A 22,232-nucleotide genomic window follows, 5' to 3' on the forward strand; every position below is an offset into this window, starting at 1 on the left:
AAGTATAACTACACATGTACAATACCCACAATAAGTATAACTACACATGTACAATACCCACAATAAGTATAACAACTTCACCTGTACAATACCCACAATAAGTATAATAACTACACCTGTACAATACCCACAATAAGTATAACTACACCTGTACAATACCCACAATAAGTATAACTACACCTGTACAATACCCACAATAAGTATAATAACTACACCTGTACAATACACACAATAAGTATAATAACTACACATGTACAATACCCACAATAAGTATAACTACACCTGTACAATACCCGCAATAAGTATAATAACTACACATGTACAATACACACAATAAGTATAATAACTACACATGTACAATACCCACAATAATTATAACTACACCTGTACAATACCCGCAATAAGTATAATAACTACACATGTACAATACCCACAATAATTATTACTACACCTGTACAATACCCACAATAAGTATAATAACTACACCTGTACAATACCCACAATAAGTATAACTACACCTGTACAATACCCACAATAATTATAACTACACATGTACAATACCCACTATAAGTATAATAACTACACCTGTACAAGACCCACAATAAGTATAATAACTACACCTGTACAATACCCACAATAACTATAATAACTACACCTGTACAATACCCACAATAAGTATAATAACTACACCTGTACATTACCCACAATAACTATAACTACACCTGTACAATACCCACAATAAGTATAATAACTACACCTGTACAATACCCACAATAAGTATAATAACTACACCTGTACAATACCCACAATAAGTATAACTACACATGTACAATACCCACAATAAGTATAATAACTACACCTGTACAATACCCACAATAAGTATAACTACACCTGTACAATACCCACAATAAGTATAATAACTACACCTGTACAATACCCACAATAATTATAACTACACCTGTACAATACCCACAATAAGTATAATAACTACACCTGTACAACACCTGTACAATACCCACAATAAGTATAATAACTACACCTGTACAATACCCACAATAAGTATAATAACTACACATGTACAATACCCACAATAAGTATAACAACACCTGTACAATACCCACAATAAGTATAATAACTACACATGTACAATACACACAATAAGTATAATAACTACACATGTACAATACCCACAATAATTATAATAACTACACCTGTACAATACCCACAATAAGTATAACTACACATGTACAATACCCACAATAATTATAATAACTACATCTGTACAATACCCACAATAAGTATAATAGCTACACCTTTACAATACCCACAATAAGTATAATAACTACAACTGTACAATACCCACAATAAGTATAATACCTACACCTGTACAATACCCACAATAAGTATAATAACTACACCTTTACAATACCCACAATAAGTATAATAACTACACATGTACAATACCCACAATAAGTATAATAACTACACCTGTACAATACCCACAATAAGTATAATAACACACACACACACTAATACTAACCGGAATAACCCTAAACACAATAACCCTAGGATAGAATACACGTTACAATCAGTATCTACCCCACACACACACACTAATACTAACCGGAATAACCCTAAACACAATAACCCTAGGATAGAATACACGTTACAATCAGTATCTACCTAACACACACTAATACTAACCGGAATAACTCTAAACACTATAACCCTAGGATAGAATACACGTTACAATCAGTATCTACCTAACACACACACTAATACTAACCGGAATAACCCTAAACACAATAACCCTAGGATAGAATACACGTTACAATCAGTATCTACCTAACACACACACACACTAATACTAACCGGAATAACTCTAAACACAATAACCCTAGGATAGAATACACGTTACAATCAGTATCTACCTAACACACACACACACTAATACTAACCGGAATAACCCTAAACACAATAAACCTAGGATAGAATACACATTACAATCAGTATCTACCTAACACACACACACACTAATACTAACCGGAATAACTCTAAACACAATAACCCTAGGATAGAATACACGTTACAATCAGTATCTACCTAACACACACACACACTAATACTAACCGGAATAACCCTAAACACAATAACCCTAGGATAGAATACACGTTACAATCAGTATCTACCTAACACACACACACTAATACTAACCGGAATAACTCTAAACACAATAACCCTAGGATAGAATACACGTTACAATCAGTATCTACCTAACACACACACACACTAATACTAACCGGAATAACTCTAAACACAATAACCCTAGGATAGAATACACGTTACAATCAGTATCTACCTAACACACACACACACTAATACTAACCGGAATAACCCTAAACACAATAAACCTAGGATAGAATACACATTACAATCAGTATCTACCTAACACACACACACACTAATACTAACCGGAATAACTCTAAACACAATAACCCTAGGATAGAATACACGTTACAATCAGTATCTACCTAACACACACACACACTAATACTAACCGGAATAACCCTAAACACAATAACCCTAGGATAGAATACACGTTACAATCAGTATCTACCTAACACACACACACTAATACTAACCGGAATAACTCTAAACACAATAACCCTAGGATAGAATACACGTTACAATCAGTATCTACCTAACACACACACACTAATACTAACCGGAATAACTCTAAACACTATAACCCTAGGATAGATAGAATACACGTTACAATCAGTATCTACCTAACACACACACACACTAATACTAACCGGAATAACTCTAAACACAATAACCCTAGGATAGAATACACGTTACAATCAGTATCTACCTAACACACACACACACTAATACTAACCGGAATAACTCTAAACACAATAACCCTAGGGCAGATAGAATACACGTTACAATCAGTATCTACCCCACACACACACACACTAATACTAACCGGAATAACTCTAAACACAATAAACCTAGGATAGATAGAATACACGTTACAATCAGTATCTACCTAACACACACACACTAATACTAACCGGAATAACCCTAAACACAATAACCCTAGGATAGAATACACGTTACAATCAGTATCTACCCCACACACACACACACTAATACTAACCGGAATAACCCTAAACACAATAACCCTAGGATAGAATACACGTTACAATCAGTATCTACCTAACACACACACACACTAATACTAACCGGAATAACCCTAAACACAATAACCCTAGGATAGATAGAATACACGTTACAATCAGTATCTACCTAACACACACACACTAATACTAACCGGAATAACCCTAAACACAATAACCCTAGGATAGAATACACGTTACAATCAGTATCTACCTAACACACACACACTAATACTAACCGGAATAACCCTAAACACAATAACCCTAGGATAGAATACACGTTACAATCAGTATCTACCTAACACACACACACACTAATACTAACCGGAATAACTCTAAACACAATAACCCTAGGGCAGATAGAATACACGTTACAATCAGTATCTACCCCACACACACACACACACTAATACTAACCGGAATAACTCTAAACACAATAACCCTAGGATAGAATACACGTTACAATCAGTATCTACCTAACACACACACTAATACTAACCGGAATAACTCTAAACACAATAACCCTAGGATAGAATACACGTTACAATCAGTATCTACCTAACACACACACTAATACTAACCGGAATAACCCTAAACACAATAACCCTAGGATAGAATACACGTTACAATCAGTATCTACCTAACACACACACACTAATACTAACCGGAATAACCCTAAACACAATAACCCTAGGATAGATAGAATACACGTTACAATCAGTATCTACCTAACACACACACACACTAATACTAACCGGAATAACTCTAAACACAATAACCCTAGGATAGATAGAATACACGTTACAATCAGTATCTACCTAACACACACACACTAATACTAACCGGAATAACCCTAAACACAATAACCCTAGGATAGAATACACGTTACAATCAGTATCTACCTAACACACACACACTAATACTAACCGGAATAACCCTAAACACAATAACCCTAGGATAGAATACACGTTACAATCAGTATCTACCTAACACACACACACACTAATACTAACCGGAATAACTCTAAACACAATAACCCTAGGGCAGATAGAATACACGTTACAATCAGTATCTACCTAACACACACACACTAATACTAACCGGAATAACCCTAAACACAATAACCCTAGGATAGAATACACGTTACAATCAGTATCTACCTAACACACACACACTAATACTAACCGGAATAACTCTAAACACAATAAACCTAGGGCAGATAGAATACACGTTACAATCAGTATCTACCTAACACACACACACTAATACTAACCGGAATAACCCTAAACACAATAACCCTAGGATAGAATACACGTTACAATCAGTATCTACCTAACACACACACACACTAATACTAACCGGAATAACTCTAAACACAATAACCCTAGGGCAGATAGAATACACGTTACAATCAGTATCTACCCCACACACACACACTAATACTAACCGGAATAACTCTAAACACAATAACCCTAGGATAGATAGAATACACGTTACAATCAGTATCTACCTAACACACACACTAATACTAACCGGAATAACTCTAAACACAATAAACCTAGGATAGAATACACGTTACAATCAGTATCTACCTAACACACACACACTAATACTAACCGGAATAACTCTAAACACAATAACCCTAGGATAGATAGAATACACGTTACAATCAGTATCTACCCACACACACACACACTAATACTAACCGGAATAACTCTAAACACAATAACCCTAGGATAGATAGAATACACGTTACAATCAGTATCTACCTAACACACACACTAATACTAACCGGAATAACTCTAAACACAATAAACCTAGGATAGAATACACGTTACAATCAGTATCTACCTAACACACACACACTAATACTAACCGGAATAACCCTAAACACAATAACCCTAGGATAGAATACACGTTACAATCAGTATCTACCTAACACACACACACTAATACTAACCGGAATAACCCTAAACACAATAACCCTAGGATAGAATACACGTTACAATCAGTATCTACCTAACACACACACACTAATACTAACCGGAATAACCCTAAACACAATAACCCTAGGATAGATAGAATACACGTTACAATCAGTATCTACCTAACACACACACACTAATACTAACCGGAATAACCCTAAACACAATAACCCTAGGATAGATAGAATACACGTTACAATCAGTATCTACCTAACACACACACACTAATACTAACCGGAATAACTCTAAACACAATAACCCTAGGATAGAATACACGTTACAATCAGTATCTACCTAACACACACACACTAATACTAACCGGAATAACCCTAAACACAATAACCCTAGGATAGATAGAATACACGTTACAATCAGTATCTACCTAACACACACACACTAATACTAACCGGAATAACCCTAAACACAATAACCCTAGGATAGAATACACGTTACAATCAGTATCTACCTAACACACACACACACTAATACTAACCGGAATAACTCTAAACACAATAACCCTAGGATAGAATACACGTTACAATCAGTATCTACCTAACACACACACACTAATACTAACCGGAATAACCCTAAACACAATAACCCTAGGATAGATAGAATACACGTTACAATCAGTATCTACCTAACACACACACACACACTAATACTAACCGGAATAACTCTAAACACAATAACCCTAGGATAGAATACACGTTACAATCAGTATCTACCTAACACACACACACACTAATACTAACCGGAATAACCCTAAACACAATAACCCTAGGACAGATAGAATACACGTTACAATCAGTATCTACCTAACACACACACACTAATACTAACCGGAATAACCCTAAACACAATAACCCTAGGATAGAATACACGTTACAATCAGTATCTACCTAACACACACACACACTAATACTAACCGGAATAACTCTAAACACAATAACCCTAGGATAGAATACACGTTACAATCAGTATCTACCTAACACACACACACACTAATACTAACCGGAATAACCCTAAACACAATAACCCTAGGATAGAATACACGTTACAATCAGTATCTACCTAACACACACACACTAATACTAACCGGAATAACTCTAAACACAATAACCCTAGGATAGAATACACGTTACAATCAGTATCTACCTAACACACACACACTAATACTAACCGGAATAACCCTAAACACAATAACCCTAGGATAGAATACACGTTACAATCAGTATCTACCTAACACACACACACACTAATACTAACCGGAATAACCCTAAACACAATAACCCTAGGATAGAATACACGTTACAATCAGTATCTACCTAACACACACACACTAATACTAACCGGAATAACCCTAAACACAATAACCCTAGGATAGAATACACGTTACAATCAGTATCTACCTAACACACACACACACTAATACTAACCGGAATAACCCTAAACACAATAACCCTAGGATAGAATACACGTTACAATCAGTATCTACCTAACACACACACACACTAATACTAACCGGAATAACCCTAAACACAATAACCCTAGGATAGAATACACGTTACAATCAGTATCTACCTAACACACACACACTAATACTAACCGGAATAACCCTAAACACAATAACCCTAGGATAGAATACACGTTACAATCAGTATCTACCTAACACACACACACACTAATACTAACCGGAATAACCCTAAACACAATAACCCTAGGATAGAATACACGTTACAATCAGTATCTACCTAACACACACACACACTAATACTAACCGGAATAACCCTAAACACAATAACCCTAGGATAGATAGAATACACGTTACAATCAGTATCTACCTAACACACACACACTAATACTAACCGGAATAACCCTAAACACAATAACCCTAGGATAGAATACACATTACAATCAGTATCTACCTAACACACACACACTAATACTAACCGGAATAACCCTAAACACAATAACCCTAGGATAGAATACACGTTACAATCAGTATCTACCTAACACACACACTAATACTAACCGGAATAACTCTCTAAACACAATAACCCTAGGATAGAATACACGTTACAATCAGTATCTACCTAACACACACACACTAATACTAACCGGAATAACCCTAAACACAATAACCCTAGGATAGAATACACGTTACAATCAGTATCTACCTAACACACACACACACTAATACTAACCGGAATAACTCTAAACACAATAACCCTAGGATAGAATACACGTTACAATCAGTATCTACCTAACACACACACACTAATACTAACCGGAATAACCCTAAACACAATAACCCTAGGATAGAATACACGTTACAATCAGTATCTACCTAACACACACACACTAATACTAACCGGAATAACTCTAAACACAATAACCCTAGGATAGAATACACGTTACAATCAGTATCTACCTAACACACACACACACTAATACTAACCGGAATAACCCTAAACACAATAACCCTAGGATAGAATACACGTTACAATCAGTATCTACCTAACACACACACACACTAATACTAACCGGAATAACCCTAAACACAATAACCCTAGGATAGAATACACGTTACAATCAGTATCTACCTAACACACACACACTAATACTAACCGGAATAACTCTAAACACAATAACCCTAGGAGATAGAATACACGTTACAATCAGTATCTACCTAACACACACACACTAATACTAACCGGAATAACCCTAAACACAATAACCCTAGGATAGAATACACGTTACAATCAGTATCTACCTAACACACACACACTAATACTAACCGGAATAACCCTAAACACAATAACCCTAGGATAGAATACACGTTACAATCAGTATCTACCTAACACACACACACTAATACTAACCGGAATAACCCTAAACACAATAACCCTAGGATAGAATACACGTTACAATCAGTATCTACCTAACACACACACACACTAATACTAACCGGAATAACTCTAAACACAATAACCCTAGGATAGAATACACGTTACAATCAGTATCTACCTAACACACACACACTAATACTAACCGGAATAACTCTAAACACAATAACCCTAGGATAGAATACACGTTACAATCAGTATCTACCTAACACACACACACACACTAATACTAACCGGAATAACTCTAAACACAATAACCCTAGGATAGAATACACGTTACAATCAGTATCTACCTAACACACACACACACTAATACTAACCGGAATAACTCTAAACACAATAAACCTAGGATAGAATACACGTTACAATCAGTATCTACCTAACACACACACACACTAATACTAACCGGAATAACTCTAAACACAATAACCCTAGGATAGAATACACGTTACAATCAGTATCTACCTAACACACACACACACTAATACTAACCGGAATAACCCTAAACACAATAACCCTAGGATAGAATACACGTTACAATCAGTATCTACCTAACACACACACACACTAATACTAACCGGAATAACCCTAAACACAATAACCCTAGGATAGAATACACGTTACAATCAGTATCTACCTAACACACACACACTAATACTAACCGGAATAACCCTAAACACAATAACCCTAGGATAGATAGAATACACGTTACAATCAGTATCTACCTAACACACACACACTAATACTAACCGGAATAACCCTAAACACAATAAACCTAGGATAGAATACACGTTACAATCAGTATCTACCTAACACACACACACTAATACTAACCGGAATAACCCTAAACACAATAACCCTAGGATAGAATACACGTTACAATCAGTATCTACCTAACACACACACACTAATACTAACCGGAATAACCCTAAACACAATAACCCTAGGATAGAATACACGTTACAATCAGTATCTACCTAACACACACACACTAATACTAACCGGAATAACTCTAAACACAATAACCCTAGGATAGAATACACGTTACAATCAGTATCTACCTAACACACACACACTAATACTAACCGGAATAACCCTAAACACAATAACCCTAGGATAGAATACACGTTACAATCAGTATCTACCTAACACACACACACACTAATACTAACCGGAATAACTCTAAACACAATAACCCTAGGATAGATAGAATACACGTTACAATCAGTATCTACCTAACACACACACACTAATACTAACCGGAATAACTCTAAACACAATAACCCTAGGATAGAATACACGTTACAATCAGTATCTACCTAACACACACACACTAATACTAACCGGAATAACCCTAAACACAATAACCCTAGGATAGAATACACGTTACAATCAGTATCTACCTAACACACACACACTAATACTAACCGGAATAACCCTAAACACAATAACCCTAGGATAGAATACACGTTACAATCAGTATCTACCTAACACACACACACTAATACTAACCGGAATAACCCTAAACACAATAACCCTAGGATAGAATACACGTTACAATCAGTATCTACCTAACACACACACACTAATACTAACCGGAATAACTCTAAACACAATAACCCTAGGATAGAATACACGTTACAATCAGTATCTACCTAACACACACACACTAATACTAACCGGAATAACCCTAAACACAATAACCCTAGGATAGAATACACGTTACAATCAGTATCTACCTAACACACACACACACTAATACTAACCGGAATAACCCTAAACACAATAACCCTAGGATAGAATACACGTTACAATCAGTATCTACCTAACACACACACACTAATACTAACCGGAATAACTCTAAACACAATAACCCTAGGATAGAATACACGTTACAATCAGTATCTACCTAACACACACACACACTAATACTAACCGGAATAACCCTAAACACAATAACCCTAGGATAGAATACACGTTACAATCAGTATCTACCTAACACACACACACACTAATACTAACCGGAATAACTCTAAACACAATAACCCTAGGATAGAATACACGTTACAATCAGTATCTACCTAACACACACACACACTAATACTAACCGGAATAACCCTAAACACAATAACCCTAGGATAGAATACACGTTACAATCAGTATCTACCTAACACACACACACTAATACTAACCGGAATAACCCTAAACACAATAACCCTAGGATAGAATACACGTTACAATCAGTATCTACCTAACACACACACACTAATACTAACCGGAATAACTCTAAACACAATAACCCTAGGATAGAATACACGTTACAATCAGTATCTACCTAACACACACACACTAATACTAACCGGAATAACCCTAAACACAATAACCCTAGGATAGAATACACGTTACAATCAGTATCTACCTAACACACACACACACTAATACTAACCGGAATAACCCTAAACACAATAACCCTAGGATAGAATACACGTTACAATCAGTATCTACCTAACACACACACACACTAATACTAACCGGAATAACCCTAAACACAATAACCCTAGGATAGAATACACGTTACAATCAGTATCTACCTAACACACACACACACTAATACTAACCGGAATAACTCTAAACACAATAACCCTAGGATAGAATACACGTTACAATCAGTATCTACCTAACACACACACACACTAATACTAACCGGAATAACTCTAAACACAATAACCCTAGGATAGAATACACGTTACAATCAGTATCTACCTAACACACACACACACTAATACTAACCGGAATAACCCTAAACACAATAACCCTAGGATAGAATACACGTTACAATCAGTATCTACCTAACACACACACACTAATACTAACCGGAATAACCCTAAACACAATAACCCTAGGATAGAATACACGTTACAATCAGTATCTACCCCACACACACTAATACTAACCGGAATAACCCTAAACACAATAACCCTAGGATAGAATACACGTTACAATCAGTATCTACCTAACACACACACACACTAATACTAACCGGAATAACCCTAAACACAATAACCCTAGGATAGAATACACGTTACAATCAGTATCTACCTAACACACACACACACTAATACTAACCGGAATAACCCTAAACACAATAACCCTAGGATAGAATACACGTTACAATCAGTATCTACCTAACACACACACACACTAATACTAACCGGAATAACCCTAAACACAATAACCCTAGGATAGATAGAATACACGTTACAATCAGTATCTACCTAACACACACACACTAATACTAACCGGAATAACTCTAAACACAATAACCCTAGGATAGAATACACGTTACAATCAGTATCTACCTAACACACACACACACTAATACTAACCGGAATAACCCTAAACACAATAACCCTAGGATAGAATACACGTTACAATCAGTATCTACCTAACACACACACACACTAATACTAACCGGAATAACTCTAAACACAATAACCCTAGGATAGAATACACGTTACAATCAGTATCTACCTAACACACACACACACTAATACTAACCGGAATAACCCTAAACACAATAACCCTAGGATAGAATACACGTTACAATCAGTATCTACCTAACACACACACACTAATACTAACCGGAATAACCCTAAACACAATAACCCTAGGATAGAATACACGTTACAATCAGTATCTACCTAACACACACACACTAATACTAACCGGAATAACTCTAAACACAATAACCCTAGGATAGAATACACGTTACAATCAGTATCTACCTAACACACACACACACTAATACTAACCGGAATAACTCTAAACACAATAACCCTAGGATAGATAGAATACACGTTACAATCAGTATCTACCTAACACACACACACACTAATACTAACCGGAATAACCCTAAACACAATAACCCTAGGATAGAATACACGTTACAATCAGTATCTACCTAACACACACACACACTAATACTAACCGGAATAACTCCTAAACACAATAACCCTAGGATAGAATACACGTTACAATCAGTATCTACCTAACACACACACACACTAATACTAACCGGAATAACCCTAAACACAATAACCCTAGGATAGAATACACGTTACAATCAGTATCTACCTAACACACACACACACTAATACTAACCGGAATAACTCTAAACACAATAACCCTAGGATAGAATACACGTTACAATCAGTATCTACCTAACACACACACACACTAATACTAACCGGAATAACTCTAAACACAATAACCCTAGGATAGAATACACGTTACAATCAGTATCTACCTAACACACACACACACTAATACTAACCGGAATAACCCTAAACACAATAACCCTAGGATAGAATACACGTTACAATCAGTATCTACCTAACACACACACACTAATACTAACCGGAATAACTCTAAACACAATAACCCTAGGATAGATAGAATACACGTTACAATCAGTATCTACCTAACACACACACACACTAATACTAACCGGAATAACCCTAAACACAATAACCCTAGGATAGAATACACGTTACAATCAGTATCTACCTAACACACACACACACTAATACTAACCGGAATAACCCTAAACACAATAACCCTAGGATAGAATACACGTTACAATCAGTATCTACCTAACACACACACACTAATACTAACCGGAATAACCCTAAACACAATAACCCTAGGATAGATAGAATACACGTTACAATCAGTATCTACCTAACACACACACACTAATACTAACCGGAATAACTCTAAACACAATAACCCTAGGATAGAATACACGTTACAATCAGTATCTACCTAACACACACACACACTAATACTAACCGGAATAACTCTAAACACAATAACCCTAGGATAGAATACACGTTACAATCAGTATCTACCTAACACACACACACACTAATACTAACCGGAATAACTCTAAACACAATAACCCTAGGATAGAATACACGTTACAATCAGTATCTACCTAACACACACACACACTAATACTAACCGGAATAACCCTAAACACAATAACCCTAGGATAGAATACACGTTACAATCAGTATCTACCTAACACACACACACTAATACTAACCGGAATAACCCTAAACACAATAACCCTAGGATAGAATACACGTTACAATCAGTATCTACCTAACACACACACACACTAATACTAACCGGAATAACTCTAAACACAATAACCCTAGGATAGAATACACGTTACAATCAGTATCTACCTAACACACACACACACTAATACTAACCGGAATAACCCTAAACACAATAACCCTAGGATAGAATACACGTTACAATCAGTATCTACCTAACACACACACACTAATACTAACCGGAATAACCCTAAACACAATAACCCTAGGATAGAATACACGTTACAATCAGTATCTACCTAACACACACACACACTAATACTAACCGGAATAACCCTAAACACAATAACCCTAGGATAGAATACACGTTACAATCAGTATCTACCTAACACACACACACACTAATACTAACCGGAATAACTCTAAACACAATAACCCTAGGATAGAATACACGTTACAATCAGTATCTACCTAACACACACACACTAATACTAACCGGAATAACCTCTAAACACAATAACCCTAGGATAGAATACACGTTACAATCAGTATCTACCTAACACACACACACACTAATACTAACCGGAATAACTCTAAACACAATAACCCTAGGATAGAATACACGTTACAATCAGTATCTACCTAACACACACACACACTAATACTAACCGGAATAACTCTAAACACAATAAACCTAGGATAGAATACACGTTACAATCAGTATCTACCTAACACACACACACACTAATACTAACCGGAATAACTCTAAACACAATAACCCTAGGATAGAATACACGTTACAATCAGTATCTACCTAACACACACACACACTAATACTAACCGGAATAACTCCTAAACACAATAACCCTAGGATAGAATACACGTTACAATCAGTATCTACCTAACACACACACACACTAATACTAACCGGAATAACTCTAAACACAATAACCCTAGGATAGAATACACGTTACAATCAGTATCTACCTAACACACACACACACTAATACTAACCGGAATAACCCTAAACACAATAACCCTAGGATAGAATACACGTTACAATCAGTATCTACCTAACACACACACACACTAATACTAACCGGAATAACTCTAAACACAATAACCCTAGGATAGAATACACGTTACAATCAGTATCTACCTAACACACACACACACTAATACTAACCGGAATAACCCTAAACACAATAACCCTAGGATAGAATACACGTTACAATCAGTATCTACCTAACACACACACACACTAATACTAACCGGAATAACCCTAAACACAATAACCCTAGGATAGATAGAATACACGTTACAATCAGTATCTACCTAACACACACACACACTAATACTAACCGGAATAACTCTAAACACAATAACCCTAGGATAGAATACACGTTACAATCAGTATCTACCTAACACACACACACACTAATACTAACCGGAATAACCCTAAACACAATAACCCTAGGATAGAGAATACACGTTACAATCAGTATCTACCTAACACACACACACACTAATACTAACCGGAATAACCCTAAACACAATAACCCTAGGATAGAATACACGTTACAATCAGTATCTACCTAACACACACACACACTAATACTAACCGGAATAACTCTAAACACAATAACCCTAGGATAGAATACACGTTACAATCAGTATCTACCTAACACACACACACACTAATACTAACCGGAATAACCCTAAACACAATAACCCTAGGATAGAATACACGTTACAATCAGTATCTACCTAACACACACACACTAATACTAACCGGAATAACCCTAAACACAATAACCCTAGGATAGAATACACGTTACAATCAGTATCTACCTAACACACACACACACTAATACTAACCGGAATAACTCTAAACACAATAACCCTAGGATAGAATACACGTTACAATCAGTATCTACCTAACACACACACACACTAATACTAACCGGAATAACCCTAAACACAATAACCCTAGGATAGAATACACGTTACAATCAGTATCTACCTAACACACACACACACTAATACTAACCGGAATAACCCTAAACACAATAACCCTAGGATAGAATACACGTTACAATCAGTATCTACCTAACACACACACACTAATACTAACCGGAATAACCTCTAAACACAATAACCCTAGGATAGAATACACGTTACAATCAGTATCTACCTAACACACACACACTAATACTAACCGGAATAACCCTAAACACAATAACCCTAGGATAGAATACACGTTACAATCAGTATCTACCTAACACACACACACACTAATACTAACCGGAATAACCCTAAACACAATAACCCTAGGATAGAATACACGTTACAATCAGTATCTACCTAACACACACACACACTAATACTAACCGGAATAACTCTAAACACAATAACCCTAGGATAGAATACACGTTACAATCAGTATCTACCTAACACACACACACACTAATACTAACCGGAATAACCCTAAACACAATAACCCTAGGATAGAATACACGTTACAATCAGTATCTACCTAACACACACACACACTAATACTAACCGGAATAACTCTAAACACAATAACCCTAGGATAGAATACACGTTACAATCAGTATCTACCTAACACACACACACACTAATACTAACCGGAATAACCCTAAACACAATAACCCTAGGATAGAATACACGTTACAATCAGTATCTACCTAACACACACACACACTAATACTAACCGGAATAACCCTAAACACAATAACCCTAGGATAGAATACACGTTACAATCAGTATCTACCTAACACACACACACACTAATACTAACCGGAATAACTCTAAACACAATAACCCTAGGATAGATAGAATACACGTTACAATCAGTATCTACCTAACACACACACACACTAATACTAACCGGAATAACCCTAAACACAATAACCCTAGGATAGAATACACGTTACAATCAGTATCTACCTAACACACACACACACTAATACTAACCGGAATAACTCTAAACACAATAACCCTAGGATAGAATACACGTTACAATCAGTATCTACCTAACACACACACACTAATACTAACCGGAATAACTCTAAACACAATAACCCTAGGATAGAATACACGTTACAATCAGTATCTACCTAACACACACACACACTAATACTAACCGGAATAACTCTAAACACAATAACCCTAGGATAGAATACACGTTACAATCAGTATCTACCTAACACACACACACACTAATACTAACCGGAATAACCTAAACACAATAACCCTAGGATAGAATACACGTTACAATCAGTATCTACCTAACACACACACACACTAATACTAACCGGAATAACCCTAAACACAATAACCCTAGGATAGAATACACGTTACAATCAGTATCTACCTAACACACACACACACTAATACTAACCGGAATAACTCTAAACACAATAACCCTAGGATAGAATACACGTTACAATCAGTATCTACCTAACACACACACACTAATACTAACCGGAATAACTCTAAACACAATAACCCTAGGATAGAATACACGTTACAATCAGTATCTACCTAACACACACACACTAATACTAACCGGAATAACCCTAAACACAATAACCCTAGGATAGATAGAATACACGTTACAATCAGTATCTACCTAACACACACACACACTAATACTAACCGGAATAACTCTAAACACAATAACCCTAGGATAGAATACACGTTACAATCAGTATCTACCTAACACACACACACTAATACTAACCGGAATAACCCTAAACACAATAACCCTAGGATAGATAGAATACACGTTACAATCAGTATCTACCTAACACACACACACTAATACTAACCGGAATAACCCTAAACACAATAACCCTAGGATAGATAGAATACACGTTACAATCAGTATCTACCTAACACACACACACTAATACTAACCGGAATAACTCTAAACACAATAACCCTAGGATAGAATACACGTTACAATCAGTATCTACCTAACACACACACTAATACTAACCGGAATAACTCTAAACACAATAACCCTAGGATAGAATACACGTTACAATCAGTATCTACCTAACACACACACACACTAATACTAACCGGAATAACCCTAAACTCTATAACCCTAGGATAGAATACACGTTACAATCAGTATCTACCTAACACACACACACACTAATACTAACCGGAATAACTCTAAACACAATAACCCTAGGATAGATAGAATACACGTTACAATCAGTATCTACCTAACACACACACACTAATACTAACCGGAATAACCCTAAACACAATAACCCTAGGATAGAATACAAGTTACAATCAGTATCTACCTAACACACACACTAATACTAACCGGAATAACTCTAAACACAATAACCCTAGGATAGAATACATGTTACAATCAGTATCTACCTAATACACACACACACTAATACTAACCGGAATAACTCTAAACACAATAACCCTAGGATAGAATACACGTTACAATCAGTATCTACCTAACACACACACACACTAATACTAACCGGAATAACCCTAAACACAATAACCCTAGGATAGAATACACGTTACAATCAGTATCTACCTAACACACACACACACTAATACTAACCGGAATAACTCTAAACACAATAACCCTAGGATAGAATACACGTTACAATCAGTATCTACCTAACACACACACACTAATACTAACCGGAATAACTCTAAACACAATAACCCTAGGATAGAATACACGTTACAATCAGTATCTACCTAACACACACACACACTAATACTAACCGGAATAACTCTAAACACAATAACCCTAGGATAGAATACACGTTACAATCAGTATCTACCTAACACACACACACACTAATACTAACCGGAATAACCCTAAACACAATAAACCTAGGATAGAATACACGTTACAATCAGTATCTACCCAATAGAATTAAAATCATTTACCATAAGTCGTCCCCTCTGTGTGGCAGTTGTATTAGTTCATCACCGTCTACAGCAATGTCCGCCCGACTTTCCCGCGCAAATACCTCAAACAGGAGAACCGTGTGCAGCAGGAAGTGACAACAATTACCGCTCCCTGTCTCATCCAGCGCATGGGCACTCGGTCCTCTCTCAGGCTCTAGTAATTAGCAGCTGATAGCACGTGGTCTATGAGCTCTGCATAATAATGAGCAGGGGGAGGGAGCACACATTTCTATTGTACCTGTGCGGTTACTAAATAATATAATGCAAGTGCTGAGACAGAACACTTTCCAAATATTAATTACAATGATTTACTAATTAATTTTATATTAAATATGTATGACAAGTCGGTACATACCAATAGTTATCCAATAGAGGGCGCCATTAACCATCTAAGTTTGTATTTGTTTATGGGAAATGTAGTTGCTAACATTTGTGACGCTAGGATATGTAGGTCACATGTCATTGTAGGGTCTTTTGGGATATGTAGTACTTACGCAACTACTTATCAGATATGAAACACCTGATCTCACCACATGCTCTACTGGGATATGTAGTTCGTAAGGTGGTTGATGCTAGGTTATGGGAGATGCATTCATGCAGATACTATGATTTATTTTTATAACCCTAACACGTTTAAGTTACTTTCCAAAGCTTTTAAACATCCTATACGACCTAGGTGAATTCTTAGAATTTAAATTAAACAATATAACATTTTTGTGCTTGAGTTTTTTTCTTGCAGTATATTCTAAATATTGTTTCAATTAACAAACCGATTAAGTAATGCAGTAATTATTATAGTCATACACTATTAAACCCATAAGCAAAATAGATTTGTAGGGTATGTGACGTATAATGTTAGGTTATTTTGGGATATTATTATTCTTTATTTTTTTTCTTTATTCTGTGTATTATATGCAGGTATACTGGCAAGTACTCCTGGGCTGTGTAGGCATCAGCAAGATCTCAACACGGATGATACTGGGATATGTAGTAGTTTGCCGGGTAAGTGCTTCTGGGAAATGAAGTATGTAGGCTTCGCTGTTCTCTCGAAACAGCCAACTCATCAAAGACCTCGACAAAGACTATTGTCCTAGTGCTGCTGGGATATGTAGGCTTCGGCAGGATCTCACCGCAGAGACTATTGGGCTATGTAGTTCCTATTCCTAATGCTGCTGGGATATGTAGGCTTCGACAGGATCTCACCGCAGAGACTATTGGGCTATATAGTTCCTATTCCTAGTCCTTCTGGGATATGTAGGCTTCGACAGGATCTCACCGCAGAGACTATTGGGCTATGTAGTTCCTATTCCTAATGCTGCTGGGATATGTAGGCTTCGACAGGATCTCACCGCAGAGACTATTGGGCTATATAGTTCCTATTCCTAGTCCTTCTGGGATATGTAGGCTTCGACAGGCTCTCACCGCAGAGACTATTGGGCTATGTAGTTCCTATTCCTAGTCCTTCTGGGATATGTAGGCTTCGACAGGATCTCACCGCAGAGACTATTGGGCTATATAGTTCCTATTCCTAGTCCTTCTGGGATATGTAGGCTTCGACAGGATCTCACCGCAGACACTATTGGGCTATGTAGTTCCTATTCCTAATGCTGCTGGGATATGCAGGCTTCGACAGGATCTCACCGCAGAGACTATTGGGCTATATAGTTCCTATTCCTAGTCCTTCTGGGATATGTAGGCTTCGACAGGATCTCACCGCAGAGACTATTGGGCTATGTAGTTCCTATTCCTAGTGCTTCTGGGATATGTAGGTAGGCGTCATCTGGCGCACAGCACAGGTATTTTTGAAATATATATTTTTGGTACATTTGGGATACGTACGCATCAGCAGGGTCTCAGCACGAGCTCTATATAGATCACGGCTCGTGTTAGCCGCAGTAATGTTTGCTTATGTAGTTGCTCTACAACTGTGCAGAACATATTCTAATATTGACCACACGATGGCGCCATTGTATATAGAAACGCTACTTGTGCTGCTTACTTTAGATACGTTCGTGTACCTAAGCAATTGCGCCACCGTGTGGTAGAATCCTATGGAACCATCCACGCTCCGTAATAACTAATATTTATTTAAATGTTTCCATGAGCATAAACCAGATTCATATGTGGTCAATTACAATGATTGTGATGAAACACGTGACATGTATAAGGCAGGACTAGGGACACAAGTATTACTAATAGCTACAGAACATAATCAGAAACTTCTATGTTATTTCTTTTATTGGAAGTTGCATATTTAAATCTGAATCTCAATCATAGCAATGCAAATCTGTTGTTAATAATAAATAATATTAATAAGCAATACCCACAGTAATTATAACTACACCTGTACAATACCCACAATAAGTATAACTACACCTGTACAATACCCACAATAAGTATAACTACACATGTACAATACCCACAATAAGTATAATAACTACACATGTACAATACCCACAATAAGTATAATAATTACACCTGTACAATACCCACAATAAGTATAATAACTACACCTGTACAATACCCACAATAAGTATAATAACTACACCTGTACAATACCCACAATAACTATAATAACTACACCTGTACAATACCCACAATAAGTATAATAATTACACCTGTACAATACCCACAATAAGTATAATAACTACACCTGTACAATACCCACAATAAGTATAATAACTACACCTGTACAATACCCACAATAAGTATAATAACTACACCTGTACAATACCCACAATAAGTATAATAACTACACCTGTACAAGACCCACAATAAGTATAATAACTACACCTGTACAATACCCACACTAAGTATAACTACACCTGTACATTACCCACAATAAGTATAATAACTACACATGTACAATGCCCACAATAAGTATAATAATTACACCTGTACAATACCCACAATAAGTATAACTACATATGTACAATACCCACAATAAGTATAATAACTACACATGTACAATACCCACAATAAGTATAATAACTACACATGTACAATACCCACAATAAGTATAACTACACCTGTACAATAACCACAATAAGTATAATAACTACACATGTACAATACCCACAATAAGTATAATAACTACACCTGTACAATACCCACAATAAGTATAATAATTACACCTGTACAATACCCACAATAAGTATAATAACTACACCTGTACAAGACCCACAATAAGTATAATAACTACACCTGTACAATACCCACACTAAGTATAACTACACCTGTACATTACCCACAATAAGTATAATAACTACACATGTACAATGCCCACAATAAGTATAATAATTACACCTGTACAATACCCACAATAAGTATAACTACACATGTACAATACCCACAATAAGTATAATAATACACCTGTACAATACCCACAATAAGTATAATAACTACACATGTACAATACCCACAATAAGTATAATAACTACACCTGTACAATACCCACAATAACTATAATAACTACACCTGTACAATACCCACAATAAGTATAATAATTACACCTGTACAATACCCACAATAAGTATAACTACACATGTACAATACCCACAATAAGTATAATAATTACACCTGTACAATACCCACAATAAGTATAATAACTACACCTGTACAATACCCACAATAAGTATAATAACTACACCTGTACAATACCCACAATAACTATAATAACTACACCTGTACAATACCCACAATAAGTATAATAATTACACATGTACAATACCCACAATAAGTATAATAACTACACCTGTACAATACCCACAATAAGTATAATAACTACACCTGTATAATACCCACACTAAGTATAACTACACCTGTACAATACCCACAATAAGTATAACTACACCTGTACAATGCCCACAATAAGTACAATAACTACACCTGTACAATGCCCACAATAAGTACAATAACTACACCTGTACAATACCCACAATAAGTACAATAACTACACCTGTACAATACCCACAATAAGTATAATAACTACACCTGTACAATACCCACAATAAATATAATAACTACACCTGTACAATACCCACACTA

The 22,232-nt window shown here is 36.2% G+C and overlaps 1 long non-coding RNA gene across 1 annotated transcript; it reads right to left on the reverse strand.

Moving 5' to 3' along the window:
* Positions 1-1,434: 1,434 nt before the first annotated feature.
* Positions 1,435-6,398, reverse strand: LOC128643983 (uncharacterized). Its single transcript, XR_008399902.1, has 5 exons — positions 4,955-6,398; positions 4,696-4,777; positions 3,662-3,825; positions 3,018-3,315; positions 1,435-1,649 (listed from the first exon to the last, which is right to left on the reverse strand). It is a non-coding gene; the product is annotated as an uncharacterized LOC128643983 (long non-coding RNA).
* Between the last annotated feature and the right edge of the window lie 15,834 nt (positions 6,399-22,232).

Source organism: Bombina bombina, unplaced genomic scaffold (genome assembly GCF_027579735.1).
Source record: "Bombina bombina isolate aBomBom1 unplaced genomic scaffold, aBomBom1.pri scaffold_78_1, whole genome shotgun sequence".
Taxonomy (NCBI): Eukaryota; Metazoa; Chordata; class Amphibia; order Anura; family Bombinatoridae; genus Bombina; species Bombina bombina.